Raw genomic sequence first — 16,626 nt, forward strand, 5'->3', positions numbered from 1 at the left:
ATTCGCTGCTGCAACGTGCCCTTTTTGGAATTGATGGGACAGGGGGTGCAGGTGAATCCCACCTGGTCTATTTCAAGATGAGAGAACTTACCTGAGGAAGATGAAGGTAGAGTGAGTCAGTCAGCGTCCTACAGGTCATATCCACCCCGTAGGCCCTACAGATCTTGGATCTAATAGGTACAGCACCCTATTGATAAATATCACCACCCCCCAGCAGCCCGGCAGCCTGGACTCTCGAATGGTGACCGTCACTGGTGTCGTGGGAGAGATGTGCCAGCCTTCTGCAGCATCTCAGAGACACATCCTCTGTGCGGGGCCGACCCCTCCATCATGAGTGTGACCTTCCGATATACCAGCATCACAGTCTGTAGAAACATAACATATGTAAGTAGGTAGATAGAAAGATGGATGGGTGGATGATAGTGATAGATAGATAGATAGATAGATAGATAGATAGATAGATAGATACGATGGATGGATGGATAGATAGAGTGGATGGATAGATATGATGGATGGGTGGATAGATGGATGGATGGATAGATGGATGGATAGATAGATAGATAGATAGATAGATAGATAGATAGATAGATACGATGGATGGATGGATGGATGGATGGATGGATGGATGGATGGATGGATAGATGGATGATGGATGGATAGATAGATACGATCGATGGGTGGATGGATGGATGGATGGATGGATAGATGGATGGATAGATAGATAGATAGATTTGATGGATGGATGATGCATGAATAGATAGATGGATGATGGACAGATATGATGGATGAGTGGATGGATGAATGGATAGATAGAAAGATAGATAGATAGATAGATAGATAGATAGATAGATAGATAGATAGATAGATAGATACGATGGGTGGATGGATAGATGAGTGGATGCATAGATAGGATAGATGATAGAGAAGATAAATGTAGATAAATAGACAATGGATAGTAGATGACTGATAAGTAGATAATACATAGATACATAGACGATAGTTGCATAGATATTGATAGGTATTGAAAGATATATAGATAGATATGAATAGATTAATAAGTATAGCTAGATATTGATAGATATTAATAGATATAAATTATTGATAGGTATGGATACACAGATGATACAATTCATACATAGATCAAGATGACAGGTAGAAATAGGTAAATGGTTGATAGGTAATAGATGGCCGATACTAGGATAATAGATGCGTAGAAATATGCAAGATGATAGATAAATACAGATAATGACAGGTCGCGTCTACAGATGGTATATTGACAATAAATAGAGGACAGATCCCAACAAATAAATGAAAAGTCTATACAACGCAGATAGATGGGTAGCCCTGCATTTCCCCATGGAAGAGTGGCCCCGGGACATCATCACCGGGTCCCCAGAAGTGACTCACCGTCCACAGGACACAGGTGCGGGAGCTCAGAACTTGGTTCTCTGGTATATCTTTCCTGCATCTTCCGCATCCTTCCCCACGCACGCAATGTGGTGAACTCCCCCCGTTGACTTGTGAAAATATCTACTTCTGCCCTCCAGCCCCACGCAGCTCCCCGCTGCTGTGGACACCCACCGGCCGGGTGGGACATGCAGGGACTGAGCCAGGAGCCCCCCTCCTCATCCCCACCCGTCCACCACCCTACCCCCGCCCAGGGCTGATGTGGGCAGTCCCTGCCCCGTGGCCTGGCCGTTCTGGCAACATACCAAAAGATGTCGCAATGCACCCAGCTTCAGAACGCAAAAGGAAATATGTTCTGCTAGCAACTTTTTTTCACTTTTTTTTTTAATTAAAAAAAAAAACAACAACAGGAATGAGCTGTCTGGGTGGGAGGGCGCAGTTGCTTCTCTGCCTGCTATCTCCGGCGGATGGTCCTTGCTCTCCAGCATCCTGCAGGGGGATTGCATCCTGCAGGAGACACTGGTGGGGTGGGCAGGGTCTCTTGCGGCCTCTTTTTTTTTTTAATTTTTCTAAAATAATTTTTATTATATTATGTTAGTCACCATACAGTACATCCCTGGTTTTTGATGTAAAGTTCCATGATTCATTACTTGCATATAACACCCAGTGCACCATGAATACGTGCCCTCCTTACTACCCATCACCAGCCTATCCCAGTCCCCCACCCCCTCTCCTCTGAAGCAGCTCTGAGGTCGGACGGAGGGAGGCTGTGGAGCGGGCACCCTGCCCCGCCCTGAGCAGGGTGGCGGGGGAGCCTCATAGGAGGCGGGGGCCCCACGGGCTTGGCCCTCGACGGAGCGAGCGCACAGACGGTTAGTTGCACAGGAAATTTCAACACGGGTTTCCTCTCTACCCACCCTGCCTCCCAACCGTGGCTGCCAGACTCGGAGGTGGACCCCGGCGAATTTGCATTTCGCAACGGCCTGGCCATGCCCCCGTGACACCTGCCCGAGCAGCCTCCAGACGGCCACCGTGACTTGGGCCGGCCCTCTGTGGACGCAGATCATTCAGGGGCACCTCTGACCGCCGGCCGGCGTGCAAAATGAGGACGGCTGCCTTCCGGATACCAGACGCCGAGGCTCAGCAGCGCGCGGTCCTCTGAGACCCCAGGTGAGCCCTCCGCCCTGCGCCCTGCGCGGCGCGCGTGCATGGTCGGGAATGAAGCGAGTCCGGCGGGGACAGGGTCTCAGGGGTGCCCACGTGGGCGAAAGGGGGTGGCGCGCACACAGCCAGGCAAACCCCTAGAGAGCGTTTGCAGAGGCGTCCAGCAGGGAAACTCTCCTGCAAACACTCATTCGGTAAAAGGCACCTGAGCCGGCGGAGCGGAGCCCCGCACGGGGCGCGCGGATGGGGCCGCCACACTGACAGCCACCGCGGCGGCCTGAACGGGGGGACAAGGGGGCCCTGAGACCCCGCAGACGAGCTCACGGGGTGCCGGATCGTGTAAAACCACGGGGCGTTTGAGCATGTGCCAAGCCGCCCCCCGCCCCCAGCAGCGTCTGGGGACCAGGGAGCTCGCGGCGCTGGCTGGAGCGCGGGTTTGGACACAGTCAGCGGCACTGTTTGCGGTCAGTCGCACTGGGTCGTAAGGAGGCGGAACCCCACACCACGTGCTTCTGCGCCCACACCAAAGACCATTTCTCTCGGTCCCCGTCCTGTTTGCGCAACGCGGGCGGGCGGTAACAGAGGCAGGGCCCCGGCGGCGCCCGGGGTGAGAAACGGTAAAGCCCCGGGAAGAAGCCCCTGGCCCTGCTGGGAACTGAGCCCGCGGGGGCCGGACACGAGCCAGCGAGCGTCTGTTGTTTTCTGATCGGACGTTTCCATGCTGGAGGAAGGGCGTGTGGTTGGGGCAGGGCCGGTGCCAGCGTCGGTGCAGGGAGGGGAATGTGTCTCCGGGGACGGCGGCCCCCAAATCCTAGTGATCGTGTCTGGGGAGGGAGATGGGACCCAGGACTTGGGAGGAATCAGGAGGATGGATGTGAGCGTCCGGGTGGTGCTTGGAGAAGCATCTGTGGGTCTGCTTGCCCTCGGAACTATCCCCGCTTGGCCACACCCCAGGGACGCAGGTGGAGCAGCGTGGACCCTGTGCAAGGCTCACCTGGGACCCCCGACCCAGCCACACCCTGTGTTGTCCTGTCCAGGAGGAGGGGGCAGGGATGAAGGGATGGTCGGTGACAGGTTAGCAGGGAAAGTGGGTAAACACCAACTACCACCAGCCTGGAGATGCCCCTTGACAGGGCAGAACAGCCCTCCCACCGGCCCCCCAAACTGGGGTGCTGCTCTCCTGGTCAGGACCCTCCGTCTGCACCTCCTCCTTGTATCACCAACGGCCGGCAAGACACCGCCGCTGGGGCCCTCCCTTTCACATCCCCCTTCATGTCCCTGGAGGCAGCGGGGTGGGCGGGCAGGATATGGGGAGCCCAACGTGCACCTGCCACCTCGCTCTGCCTCCCAGACTGAGGACAGGGCCCCCGGGAGCTGACCCACACCTGTCACGGCCCCTCTCGTCCACTCCCTGGGGCCAGCAACAGCATGGGGAATCGTGACCCTGTGACAGAGCTCAGGGAGCAGCTGAGGGGACGTCCCCGGGGACAGCGCTGGGCTACCCCCCAGCCATGTGTGTCAGTGCCCTCCTTGGCCACACGGAGGGATGCAAGGCACGCCTTCTCTCTGGAGCAGTGCACAGATCCCGCAACTGTGCTGAGCTGAGCCGAGATCTCAGGGGTGGGAGGGCTGCGTCCCCAACATCCTGCTGCCCCACTTGGGGAAACTGGAGCCGGAAGAGGCGAAGGAGGTCGCCCACGCACACAGGATCCAGGCTTTCCGCCTGCAGAGCCCTTCTGCTTAACCCGCTGCCTGTCCGCTAGCCTGCCATCCCATTGATCCAGGCATTGAAGAAGTCATCATGTGCTGGGCTCCGTGCTGAGTATTTCGCTGGGCAGGGAGAGAATTCAAAATATTGAGATGCACTCCTGGGCTGCAGGTTGCAAGGATTTGGAGTGGGGAGAAATCCAGGAGGGCTTCCTGGCAGAGGCGGGGCTCGCCAGGTCAATGTGGCACCAAGGATGTTGTGAATGGGAGCAGGGGCGGGGATGGGCTGTGTGTGTTCTGGGTGGGGCTGGGGGTGACCCCAGGAGGAGGGTGTCAGGTTAGCACCCAGCCCAGAAAAGCACCGGAAGCTTCTGGCACTGCTGGGAATTGTAGGGTTGAGCTTTGCAAAGAGATCAGGTTGGGGTCCTTGTCTGACCACGGGGATGAGAGCCGGGTGGGCGGGGCCTGAGGAGACGACACCACACAGGTGGAATGTGTGGTTTGCCAGCAGAAGACAGGGGCTGGACCAGAGGGGAGGGTGTCCCATGAGACACCTGATGGCTGGGAGGCAGAGAGGCATGGACCAACGCAGAACAGTGATGTCTGTTGAAGGCGGTGCCTTGGTATAGCCGCTGGTATTGGCCAGACTCCCAGAGAGGCTCATGAACGGTGTTGGGCTGACGGCAGGGACCCTGGGTGACCTCAGTATTGTTTATGGGGGGACCCCTGACAGAGAGAGGGGCTATAGGAAGACAGGGGCAAAGGGAGGGTGTCTTGGAACACAATGACATGTCAGATACGCAGGGTGAGGGCACAGTCTTTCTGATATGGCACTGGTGGCATTTGGGCTGGGCATTGGGTGGCATCCCCAGTCTGCACTCGCCAGACGCCAGTACCATTTCTTTCCCCCAAAGTTGGAATATCCAGAAATGTCCTCTGGGGAAAGGGGCAAAGTCACGGCTGGTCACGAACCACTGTGATAGATAGATGATAGATGGTTGGATGGATAGATAGATAGATAGATAGATAGATAGATAGATAGATAGATAGATATGGATGGACAGATGATAGATAATTGGATGAACGGATTGATGGTTGGATGGATGGATGGATGGATGGATGGATGGATGATGGATGGATGGCTAGAGATGATAGATACATGCTTGGATGGATGGATGAGATAGATGATAGATGATAGATAGATAGATAGATAGATAGATAGATAGATAGATAGATAGATAGATGATAGATAATAGATAATAGATAGATAGAGTCTCTCATGCTAGATCAGGGTGTCTCAGCCTCAGTACTGCTGATATCTGGGGCTGGATCCCCCTCTGATGTGCGACATCCTGGCACTATAGGGTGCTGAACAATGTCTCTGGTCTCCACCCACCAGATGTCAGGAGCGTCCCCACAAGCTATGACACCCCAAACTGTCTCCAGACATCACCAAGTGTCTTCTATGGGGCAGAATCCCCCCCTCTCAGTTCAGAACTGCCGAGGGAGAGGATGAGAAGGAGCAAGGGACAACAGAGCCAGAAGGCTGGGAGAAGCAATAGGACCGAGTCACATCCTCTGGGTCTCAGGGAGAGAACTGGGCTGGGCTAGGGCGCTCTGGGACACTTTCTCCCATTTCTTAATGTTCTGCCACATGTTTTTGTTTCTGTGATGAAATCATAGTGGTGATAGGGCACAGTGATGATAGGGCACAGAGCTCATGTACAGAATAAGCAGATGCAGGCTACACCCGGGGAAAATGAGCCAGGGTTTACTCTGCACAGTTCCCACAGGAAGGTCCCTGTAGCCCAAGATGACCTGACCACGGACAAAACCCTGGCTTGAACAAGGGACATTTTTACGAATAAAGCAGGAACAATGGGAAAACTCTTTTGTACTGTTCTGTGCCACAAAGAGGACGGAGAAAGTGTGTGGTTTAGGATGCCTGGCTTCTGGACACCCTGGTCACTCACTGCCTTGGATGTGTCCCATCCACCAGCATGTGCAGTCCAAGTACCCTGCAGTTGGAGGCATTGAGTCTCCATGTGAGGGTGAGGAAGGGGATGGAGCAAGGCCACCCCTGCACTTAGGACAGGCACAGACCAGCAGGCACACATGTGGGATGGGGGAGAGAACCCAGCAGTCATGGCCATAGGCAATGACTGGGTAGGGTGAGTGCATATACTGTGGCCTTGTAGATGACGCCAGAAAACATCAGCATGAGTTTGGTAATTGGTGGGTGGGTCAGTGGATGGATGGATACATGGTAGGTGGATGGATGGATGAAAGGATGGGTTGATGGGTGAATGGATGAATAAATGGAAGAATGGATAGATAGATAGATAGATAGATAGATAGATAGATAGATAAGTGGATGGATGGATAGATAGATAGATAGATAGATAGATAGATAGATAGATAGATAGATAGATAGATGAGTGGATGGATGGATGGATGGATGGATGGATGGATGGATGGATGGATAGATAGATGAGTGGATGGATGGATGAATGAATGAATAGGGAGGTGAATGGATGGATGGATGGAGAAGTGGAGGGATGGAAGGATGGATAGATGATAGATAGATAGATAGATAGATAGATAGATAGATAGATAGATAAAGTGGATGGATGGATGGATGGATGGATGGATGGATGGATGGATGGATGGATTAGTGGAGGGATGAAAGGATGGATAGATAGATAGATAGATAGATAGATAGATAGATAGATAGATAGATAAATAGATAGATAGATGAGTGGATGGATGGATGGATGGATGGATGGATGGATGGATGATTGGATGGATGGATGGATGGATGGATGGATGGATGGATGGATGGATATGATGGATGGATGATGGATGAATGAATAGGGAGGTGAATGGATGGATGGATGGGTAAGTGGAGGGATGGAAGGATGGATAGATGATAGATAGATAGATAGATAGATAGATAGATAGATAGATAGATAGATGAGTGGATGGATGGATGGATGGATGGATGGATGGATGATTGGATGGATGGATGGATGGATGGATGGATGGATGGATGGATGGATGGACGGACAGATGAGTGGATGGATGGATGGATGGATGGTGGATGCATGGATGGATGTATGGATGGAGGGAGAGATGGAGGGAGAGATGGATGGGTTGATGGGTGAATGCATCATAAATAAGTGGAAGGATAAATGGAAAGATCCATGGATACAGGATGAATGGATGCATGCAGGAACAGGTGGATGGATGGACGCTGTACACACGGACCAATAAAACAAGAAAAGAGGTAGGTTGCCAGTCAATCCCTCCAGACCTGTTTCTTAGGGCAGCTGTAACCAATGACCACAACTGGTGGTAGGGATGTTGGAGATGCTGTGGGAGCTACACACAGGTGGTGGTATCTCAACATGGTGCATACGCCCAAAGCCACTGCAGTGTTCGCTTGAAAACGGTGAATTGTATCTCAGAGTAAAACAGAGAGAGCGGAAGCAAACAGCTGTCCAATGCCCGTGCTCTTACTTCCTCACCCCGGGCTATAAACACTGTCTGCAGGACACATTGCCAGTGCGCTGGGTGCCACAGGTTCTGAGTCACACTCACAGGAAGCTGCTGAAGGGGCGTTCCTGAGAGCCCCACCACAAGATGCCCGTCCCGAGCTACGGCTGGCCGGTTTCCTTCCCCGTGCACGACTCCCTCCTGACTAAACACAGCCGTTGCCACTTGTAAACAGGCATGCGAACAGCACACAGGCTGAGTTTCTGCCTTCAGGGCCATGCACAGCCCAGCGTGGGCAGCCCCCCATGCGCAGAGCGTCCTCCTGGCCGTGGCTTTGGTTTCCAGCTCATGCCAGCACCACAGTGACCTTCCTCGCCACTGGGTTCCATGCTGGCTGCTTTGTACGGATGCCAGGCTCTGTGCACATCACCATTGGTGGGAACAGATCTCAGGGCAGAGACGATGGGAGACCAGAGAGATTATTAAGGGACCAGAGAAATTTTTAGGGACACGGACTTTTGGGGAACAGAGCTTATTGGAGATACATGTCAAAGATGGCGGCCCCATGATCTGCATTTGGGGGTCCCACTGGGGTCACAGGGACCGACTGAGTGTGCTTTGCCCGAGCATCTTAATGGGCCACGTGTGCTCAGACACAATGACCCCACTCAGAGCATTTGACCTGCACCCCAGCCCAAAAGAAGAATTACCCTTAGATCCTCTTTCCCACTGAAATCAGTTTCCATCTTGCTCAGAACATAACACAATTTCCGTAGTGCCTTATACTTGTCCTCAGACTCCAGGAGGCGGAACATCAACCCCAGGTCAGGTGCCTGGGACTTCCCGTTGGGCACTCGGGGAGCACAGATTGGGTGGCTCCTGAGCCCCTGTCCAGTGCCGTCCTCCACGTGATGGGTGACGTACACATGGCATGCTCAGAGCTTCTCCTCAATGTCCACCTTCACACCCTCCAAGCACGACCCAGACCCAGACTCACAATGCCATGCCTACCTGTCCACCAGGCGTGGACCAAACACCCCATCCCACCTTCTCTGCGCTCACCTAGCAGCACACCAGGGACTCCACGCCATGCCCTGGCTCCAGGACCCCTTCTTCTGATCATGGGCATGTGCAGTAGCCCACAACACCCTGGGGTACAACCCACTGCGTAACACCTCATGCACCTGGATTCACACCCCACGACACGTCCCCATTTAAACACAGTGGCCACGTGACACATGGACCTTGGGGTCATGATGCTCAGTGAGAGAACTAGACACACACAGTCACATTGTGTGTGAGTCTGTTCGTCAGAAATGTGCAAAACATTTCTGTGTGTAGCAAATGTGGCAAATCCCCAGTGACAGAAAGCAGATTATTGGTGCTGGTGGGAGGGGTAATGAGGACGGGGTTGTCTTAGTCCAGTGGGGTGTCCATAACAGAACACGACAGGCAGGCATTAATTCCTCACAGTTCTGGAGGTTGGAAGTCTGAGGTCAGGGTGGCGCTGATTCTGTGTTTGGGGGAAGCCTGCTTCCTGGTCAGCAGTGACCTCCATGCTCCTTGCAGAAGGAGAGAGTGGAGACATCAGTTGTCCACAGAAATCACCACCAGTGGCCAGACTTGGCTTGGGGATTAAACAGAATGGTGCCTACTGCCCAAGTGTTGGGGGTAGGGTGACCAGCCATGTAGATTTGCTTGGAAAGCAGGGGGTCCTGAGAGGCAGGACTTTGGGAACCAAAACGGGGGTAGTCCTGGCAAAATGGGTGTAGTGGGTTGAATGGTGAACTCCCAAAATATATGTCCATGTCCTAATCACTCACAACCTGTGGAACATATGTAGAAATAAGGTCTTTGCAGATGTGATGAAGAGAAGGACCTGAGATGAACTCATCCTGGATCAGGGTGGCCCTAAATCCAATGACATTTGTCCTTGTGAGAGGCAGAGGAAGAGACACAGACACAGAGGAGAAGCCACGTGAAGATGCAGGCAGAGACAGGAGGTGTAAATATAGGATAAGATTGGATAGATAGCTAGATAATAGCTAGATAGAGATGGATAGATAGATGATAGATAGATAGATAGATAGATAGATAGATAGATAGATAGATAGATAGATAGGATGGATGTGCAGATGGGTGGATGGATGGATGGATGGATGGATGGATGGATGGATGGATGGATGGATAATAATGATGATGATGACGATGATGATGATGATGATGATGATGGATAGATAGATACATAGATAGATACATATGATGGATGGATGGATGGATGGATGGATGGATGGATGGATGGATAATAATGATGATGATGATGATGATGATGATGATGGATAGATAGATACATAGATAGATACATAGATAGATACATATGATGGATGGATGGATGGATGGATGGATGGATGGATGGATGGATGGATGATAATGATGATGATGATGATGATGATGATGGATAGATGATAGATAGATAGATAGATAGATAGATAGATAGATAGATAGATAGATCAATTGTCTCTCATGCTAGGCCAGAACTTTTGAGCCTGAACACTGCTGATATCTGGGGCTGGATCCCTCTCTGATGTGGGACATCCTGGGCACTGTAAGGTGCTGAACAGCATCTCTGGTCTCCCCCCACCACATGGCAGGAGCACCCCACCACTCTAGTGTGACCAGCAGAAACAGCTCTGGACATTGTAGAGCATCCCCTGGGGGCCTAGTCACCCCCAGGTGGAAATCCCTTCACCAACACGGAGGCTGGTTGGGTAGGAACATCCCCTACTTCTCATGGGCTGACTGCCTACAGGGTTGAGGGACACTGGGCTCTTCTTAGAGTTTCAGGGAACACCCAGTTATATTGACCAGAAAAATCCACATATGTTGTATCAGATCCAGTGTATTAATACCAAGGCCAACTTGAGGGGTTCTTCCCCCAAACCGCAGGGTGCCTGCCTGGGGCTCCATGATGAGGATGGATCAGACACAGCCTCTGATCTCATGTGAGGGCCAGGATGTGGCAGGTGCGGACCATGTGCCCCTCGGAAGGTCCCCACATGCACCACGCACTGTGTGGTCTTGCCATGAGCATGTGTGTAAGGCAGAGCCTGACGTGGGTTTGGTCTTCCGTGCAGATCTCCAAACACCCCCAGCTGGGAGTCTAACCACAGCCATGCTGTGACCTAAGGCTTAACCTCTATTTCCTCTTCTGTGACATGACAATAGTACTACTTTCTCCCCCCTCCTCTTGAGGATGCTGGGCTAACACTCAGGCCCAGGTGATATAAGGCTGCACAGGTACAAGGAGCCGACCCCAGAAACAAGATGCCCTTGAACAGTAGGACCGCCAACAAGAGGGAATTTGGCTTGGGGGTTTTGGGCCATGGGTTCACCCAGCCTTGGCTAAGCAATCCGTATGATGGGTATATCATCACTCCGCAGGGCTTTGTGAGTTCAGTCAGCTCCATGCTTCCATCACGGGAAAACACGGTAAATTAGGAAGTATGCATTATTAGCTCCATGACAGTGTTCTTGTATCAGAGCTGGGTGGGAGCCCAGTGTCTTCACACAACAACCTGAACTGTGAGCAATGGGGTTTGATGTTCCACAGGACTCGAATGAGTCAAGGTGAATCCATCACAGCCTCGAGGACATACCCAGGGCCTCCTCCAACTCCCCGCCTTCTGGACACTCCTGGCTCTGCTCAGAGGCAGGTGTATCTAAGAGAGGACTCCCACACATTCCTGGTGGCAGGACAGAGTTCCGGGGCCCACGTGGCTTCTGATTGGAACAGCGACGGACCCAGTCCCTAGAACTTTGCCCACGACCAAGCTGTCCATCTCCTTAGCCTTGCTCATCCTCTGGGGCCCCAAGTCTCTGATGCTTCTGGCAAAATTGCATCTCAAGGTCCACCCACACCCCATCCGTGTTGAGCTGCCCCAATTGATGGTGGGTGCTTCCAAGTTACCTGATTCCGCCATCCACGGACAGTCTTGTTGTTGAAGATCCCAGGGTCTGGCAGGGGAATGTGCCAGTTCAAATGCAAAATAGGTCACATCTTTGGAAAGTAGGGGTCTCAGAGGTTGGAGAGAGAAATGTATTCACATTCTGCACAGGGAGAAATTAGGATTGAAACCTAGGTTCTTGCTTCTCTGAGGGTTTGTGTATTGATTGAGGTTCTCAACAGAAGCAGACACTGGTGGTTAGTTTTATGTGTGAATGCGGCTGGACCTTAGGGTGCCCAAATATTTTAGCCAACAGGCCTCTGGGTGTGTCTGTGTGAGATGAGCATTGCATCAGTGGACTGAGTAAAGCAGACGGCCTTCCCCAGTGTGGGTGGGCCTCAGGCAATCTTGAAATCCTCTCCCAACCTGAGGAGAACAGAAGGTGGGTAAAGGAGAATCAGCTCCCTCCACCTCACTGTCTCCAGGCTGGGACATCTGTCTTCTCCTGCCTTCTGATGTGAGGGTACAGAGGCTGCTTCCATGGGCCTCCAGCCTGCAGACAGGAAACCATGGGACATCTCACCCTCCACAATCATGTGAGCCAATTCCTTTAATAAATCTCTTTATATATATGTATATGTGTATATATCCTACTGCTTCTGTTTCTCTGGAGAATGCTGACTCATACAAGAGCCAGAAGGATGGAAAAATAGATAGATAGATAGATAGATAGATAGATAGATAGATAGATAGATAGATATAGAATCAACAGGTAGGTAGGTAGGCGGATGGGTGGATGGATGTATGTAGGGATACATGGATGGATGGATGGATGGATGGATGGATGGATGGATGGATGGATGGATGATGGATGGATGTAGGGATACATGGTTGGATGGATACATGGATACATGGATGGATGGATGGATGGATGGATGGATGGATGGATACATGGATACATGGATGGATGGATGGATACATGGATGGATGGATGGATGGATGGATGGATGGATGGATGGATACATGGATGGATGGATGGATGGACGGATGGATGGATGGATAAATGGATGCATGGATAGATACATAAATACATAGATACATGGCCGCTACATGAAAAGATCTATGTCTACCTATAGAAGAGACAGAGACAGGTAAAGTGAGAGAGAGATTTATTTTAAGGAATTGACTCATCACTGTGGAGGCCAGCAAGTCTGAAATCTGCAGGGTTGATCAGCAGGCTGAGGCCCAGGGAAGCACTGAGGCTGCATCTTGAGTGTGAAGGCCATCTGGCCACAGAATTCCCTGTTTCCTCTCAAAGCCTTCAACTGATCAGACGAGGCCTACCCAACCCCATTATGGAGGGCCACCTGCTTTACTCAAAGTCCATTAATTGAAAAGTTAATCCTATCTAAAAGAAACACACACAGCAACATGTAGACTCGTGTTTGACCACAGATCTGGGTACCATGGATCAGCCAAGTGGACACATAACACTCCCTGTTACATGGTGGCAATGCAAAGGGGGCTCTTTCAAGGCACCTCACAGTTCCCAATTGAGGAGCTTACCTTCTTTCTTCCTTTGTGCAACAGACCTGTGGCTCATCTTAGAGGGAACAAGAGCACGAGGGAATGCAGTTTGTTGTATTTTAGTTTTTGCACTAATCTTTGTGCGGACATATCTTCTCCTTTCTTTTTTCCCCAGTTTTATTGAGATATAACTGACATGTAACTTTGCATGAGCCCCAGGGGACAACATAACAATACGGCATGGGCTTTCAAAAGGACATAAAGAACCTTTGTTTGAATCGATAAACACAGTTTTCTGTAATTAAGTTTTAGGAGGGGATAAGAAAAACACCCCAGATGGTTTACATGGTGAAGCAAAGAAGAATTACAACCACTTCACTGGCAAACTTCTCCTCTTGTGTTTTTTTAATCTGATAATCTTCTGAGCTTTGTCACTAGCAACTCAAGTGACATCTTTCATTACGCCTGCAGAGACTCATCAGATGTATCTGGACATGCTGGCTCGATCTTTCAATTCTCTTCCATGGAGTAAGCGTTGTGAAATCCAGCAAGTGGGTAGCATACGTGCTCATGGAGACCCCAAAGATTAACAGAGGCCCACTGTGGGATACTTGGCCCTGTCTTCACAGAAAGATAATCATCTGCTTCTCATGATCTTATCAGTTTCACAACAATCGGCCCACTGGCCTCTACACCACCCAGGAAACCCAGCCCTTCTCCTGCCTCCGAGAGGCCCTGCAGTTCACAGTGGGAGGCGTGGCTAGCAGCCTACAGCACAGCAAAAAGATGCGTGTGCATGGGGAAGTTGTAAGTAACTCATTAAGTAGAGAGCCCACAGAACAACAAGGTACCTAGTTAGAGGGGTACCAGGATTACGTGTGAATGCAGACAGGTTGCCCATGTAGATATGGGACTGTGTTATTATGGGCTGAATTCAATCCCTACAAATTTAGCTGTCGAAGTCCTCACCCCAAGACTCCAAAATATGACCTCAATTGGAAATAGGGTTTCTGTGGATGTAATTAGGCAAGACGGAGTCACACTGGAGTAGGGCGGATCCCTACTCTGATATGACTGGTGTCCTTATAAAAGGGAGAAATTCGGACATAGACACACACACACACACACACACAGAAGGACAACCATGTCAAGACACAGGGGGAAGATGGGGTTTACACGCCAAGGAGAGGCCTCAGGAGGAACCAGCCTCAGCCCCGCCTGGATCTCAGACTCCCAGCTTCCAGGACTGGGAGTCATAAATATCAGTTTATTATTCCATGAGAAAACAAATTGCAGACTCGGGTACTCTGTTATAGCAACCATGGGAAACCCATACAGTCAACAGTCAGGACAATTACCTACACAGCATTAGAACTCCAACCAGTGTGGTTTTGTTCTCTGCTTCCTGCCCTAACCTGCTATTTCTCAGAAATGGAGACCAATCCCACAGAGGAGAGAACAATACCATTGCCTGGTCGAGGATGGCTTGTCTCCACTGCAACCCTTGCTGGCCTCTGTACTCAAGTCTGGTCTGTGGATGACTTTCATGAGGGACTCTTCATATCCATGACCACCTCCAGCTGGAGCCTTGTCTGGAAGAGATGGATGGACATGCACTGATCCATGGCGTTCTCTCTCCCATGAATTATCTAAGGGGGTACCCCGTGGGTCAGAGGCCACAAGAAAGAATATATGGATGGGCCTTGGCCTCAGGCCACCTCAGATTTCTTAATCTCAACTCTGGACCCCACAGGCATAAGGATCATCTCTGCACAGTCACTGAACAACATCTGCTGGGTCTGCAGCAAGCCTCACACGTTTCAAAGGACTGAACGTATTCCCGATACCTCTCTCTGAACTCAAGGGAATTGAGCTGGAAACAAATAAAGAACAGCTGACCAGAGATTCATCCACTGCTAGACCCTTCCTAATAACCCATGGGCCAAAGATTGCGATGAAAACAGAAAAGATTTTGAATGAATGATGTTGCTGGCAGACACGGCCCCAGAGATGCCCACGTCCTCACAGATGTCCTAATCCCCATGTGGTAGGCAGAATACTATAGGTGCCTCCAAAGTGCCTCCAAAGTCTGGAAAAGACAAGGAATCAGATTTTACCTTAGACCCGCCGCAAGGAGCCAGCTCTACCAAAACTTTGACTCTTATCTGGCAAAACGGATTTGGGGCTTCTGGTCACTACAGCGGTAGAAAGCAGATCTCTGTTGCCTAAAGCAACTTGTGCTTTGTTACAGTAGGAAGCTCACACAAACAATAATTAAGACACAATGCATCGAAACACATTAGGGTGGAACCAAAGTGGTGAAAACAGGCAAATTCATAGCCTTGAATCCATTCCTTAGACAAGAAGAAAAACTGCATGCCCATGACCCAAGATTCCATCTTAAGTATCTAGAAAGAGCTAGGTCAAACCAAAATAAGGTAGAAGGAAGGAGATGATGAAATGAAGAGATCAGTAGAACGGGGGGGAGGTGGGGATGTATGGGGTTGGGAGGAGAAAAATGTGCACAGCTTATCCTTATGCCTGTGGGGTCCAGACTTTAGGTAAGACTGGCATCATAGGGTTGCATTAAGGGTTCAATACAATGCACCTGTTCGAGGCTGGCTGATCGGAAATGCCCGGTAAACACCCACTATTTACAACCAGGCGCTCCAAAGCAAGTGACACCTCGCTTCGTGAAAACAACCTCCGGAGGTCACGTACGTTTGCCACTAGCAGCATTGCCGTGACATATCTGCTTCCCGTCCATACCCATGTCAACCAGGAAGAGAAAAAAAAAGAAACAACTCTTGAAACGTTGGTGAGATCCAAGCCCAACGGTTAATTTTCTTGATGAATTAAATTTTTTAACGTATTTGTGTTTCCACAGTGCTTAGTACGATAATGACTTCAAGGCACCCAGTTTTATTGTAGTTTGGAAAGCTAGCTTAGGGCAATTGTTGGCGGAACTGTAACTGTAACCGTCTGTGGGGGCTTCAAGTCGGGAGGTTGGGGGTGGGCACGTTCCCTGTAAGATGCTTCCCCTCCCCCAGCAGTGACCGGGTTGTTTGTTTGGTTTTGTCAGGACGGATGTGAGCGTTGGGTTCTCCAGCCACGCACGAGACTCCAAAGCTCGTACTCCCTCATGAAGCTGTTTAACAATTCCACGCATATTTACAATCACGTACAAATCAAAAGCGGTTTCACTGAGAACTGCTTTTGCACACTGCCCCCTCCCCCCAAGTCCCAGGTGACCCCCTCCCTCTCCTTGCACGAAGATGGACAGCAGCACGGGGTCTTCAAACTGAGATGTCCAGGGCACCAGAGCCCGCCTGGGGGGATCCCCACACACACTTAGTTTTAAAATAATCGACTCGTGACAACG

At 50.7% G+C, this 16,626-nt stretch overlaps 1 protein-coding gene across 1 annotated transcript in view; it reads left to right on the plus strand.

Annotated features, from left to right (window-relative positions):
* Positions 1-2,332: 2,332 nt before the first annotated feature.
* The window catches only part of P2RY8 (P2Y receptor family member 8), a 46,917-nt gene continuing 32,623 nt past the window's right edge, over positions 2,333-16,626 (plus strand). Inside the window, exon 1 of the mRNA XM_045813666.2 lies at positions 2,333-2,577. The gene's annotated coding sequence lies outside the window, so the exon portion shown is untranslated. The remainder of the gene's footprint in view (positions 2,578-16,626) is intronic.

Source organism: Ursus americanus, chromosome X, assembly GCF_024610735.1.
Source record: "Ursus americanus isolate L20-20 chromosome X, mUrsAme1.1.p, whole genome shotgun sequence".
Classification (NCBI taxonomy): domain Eukaryota; kingdom Metazoa; phylum Chordata; class Mammalia; order Carnivora; family Ursidae; genus Ursus; species Ursus americanus.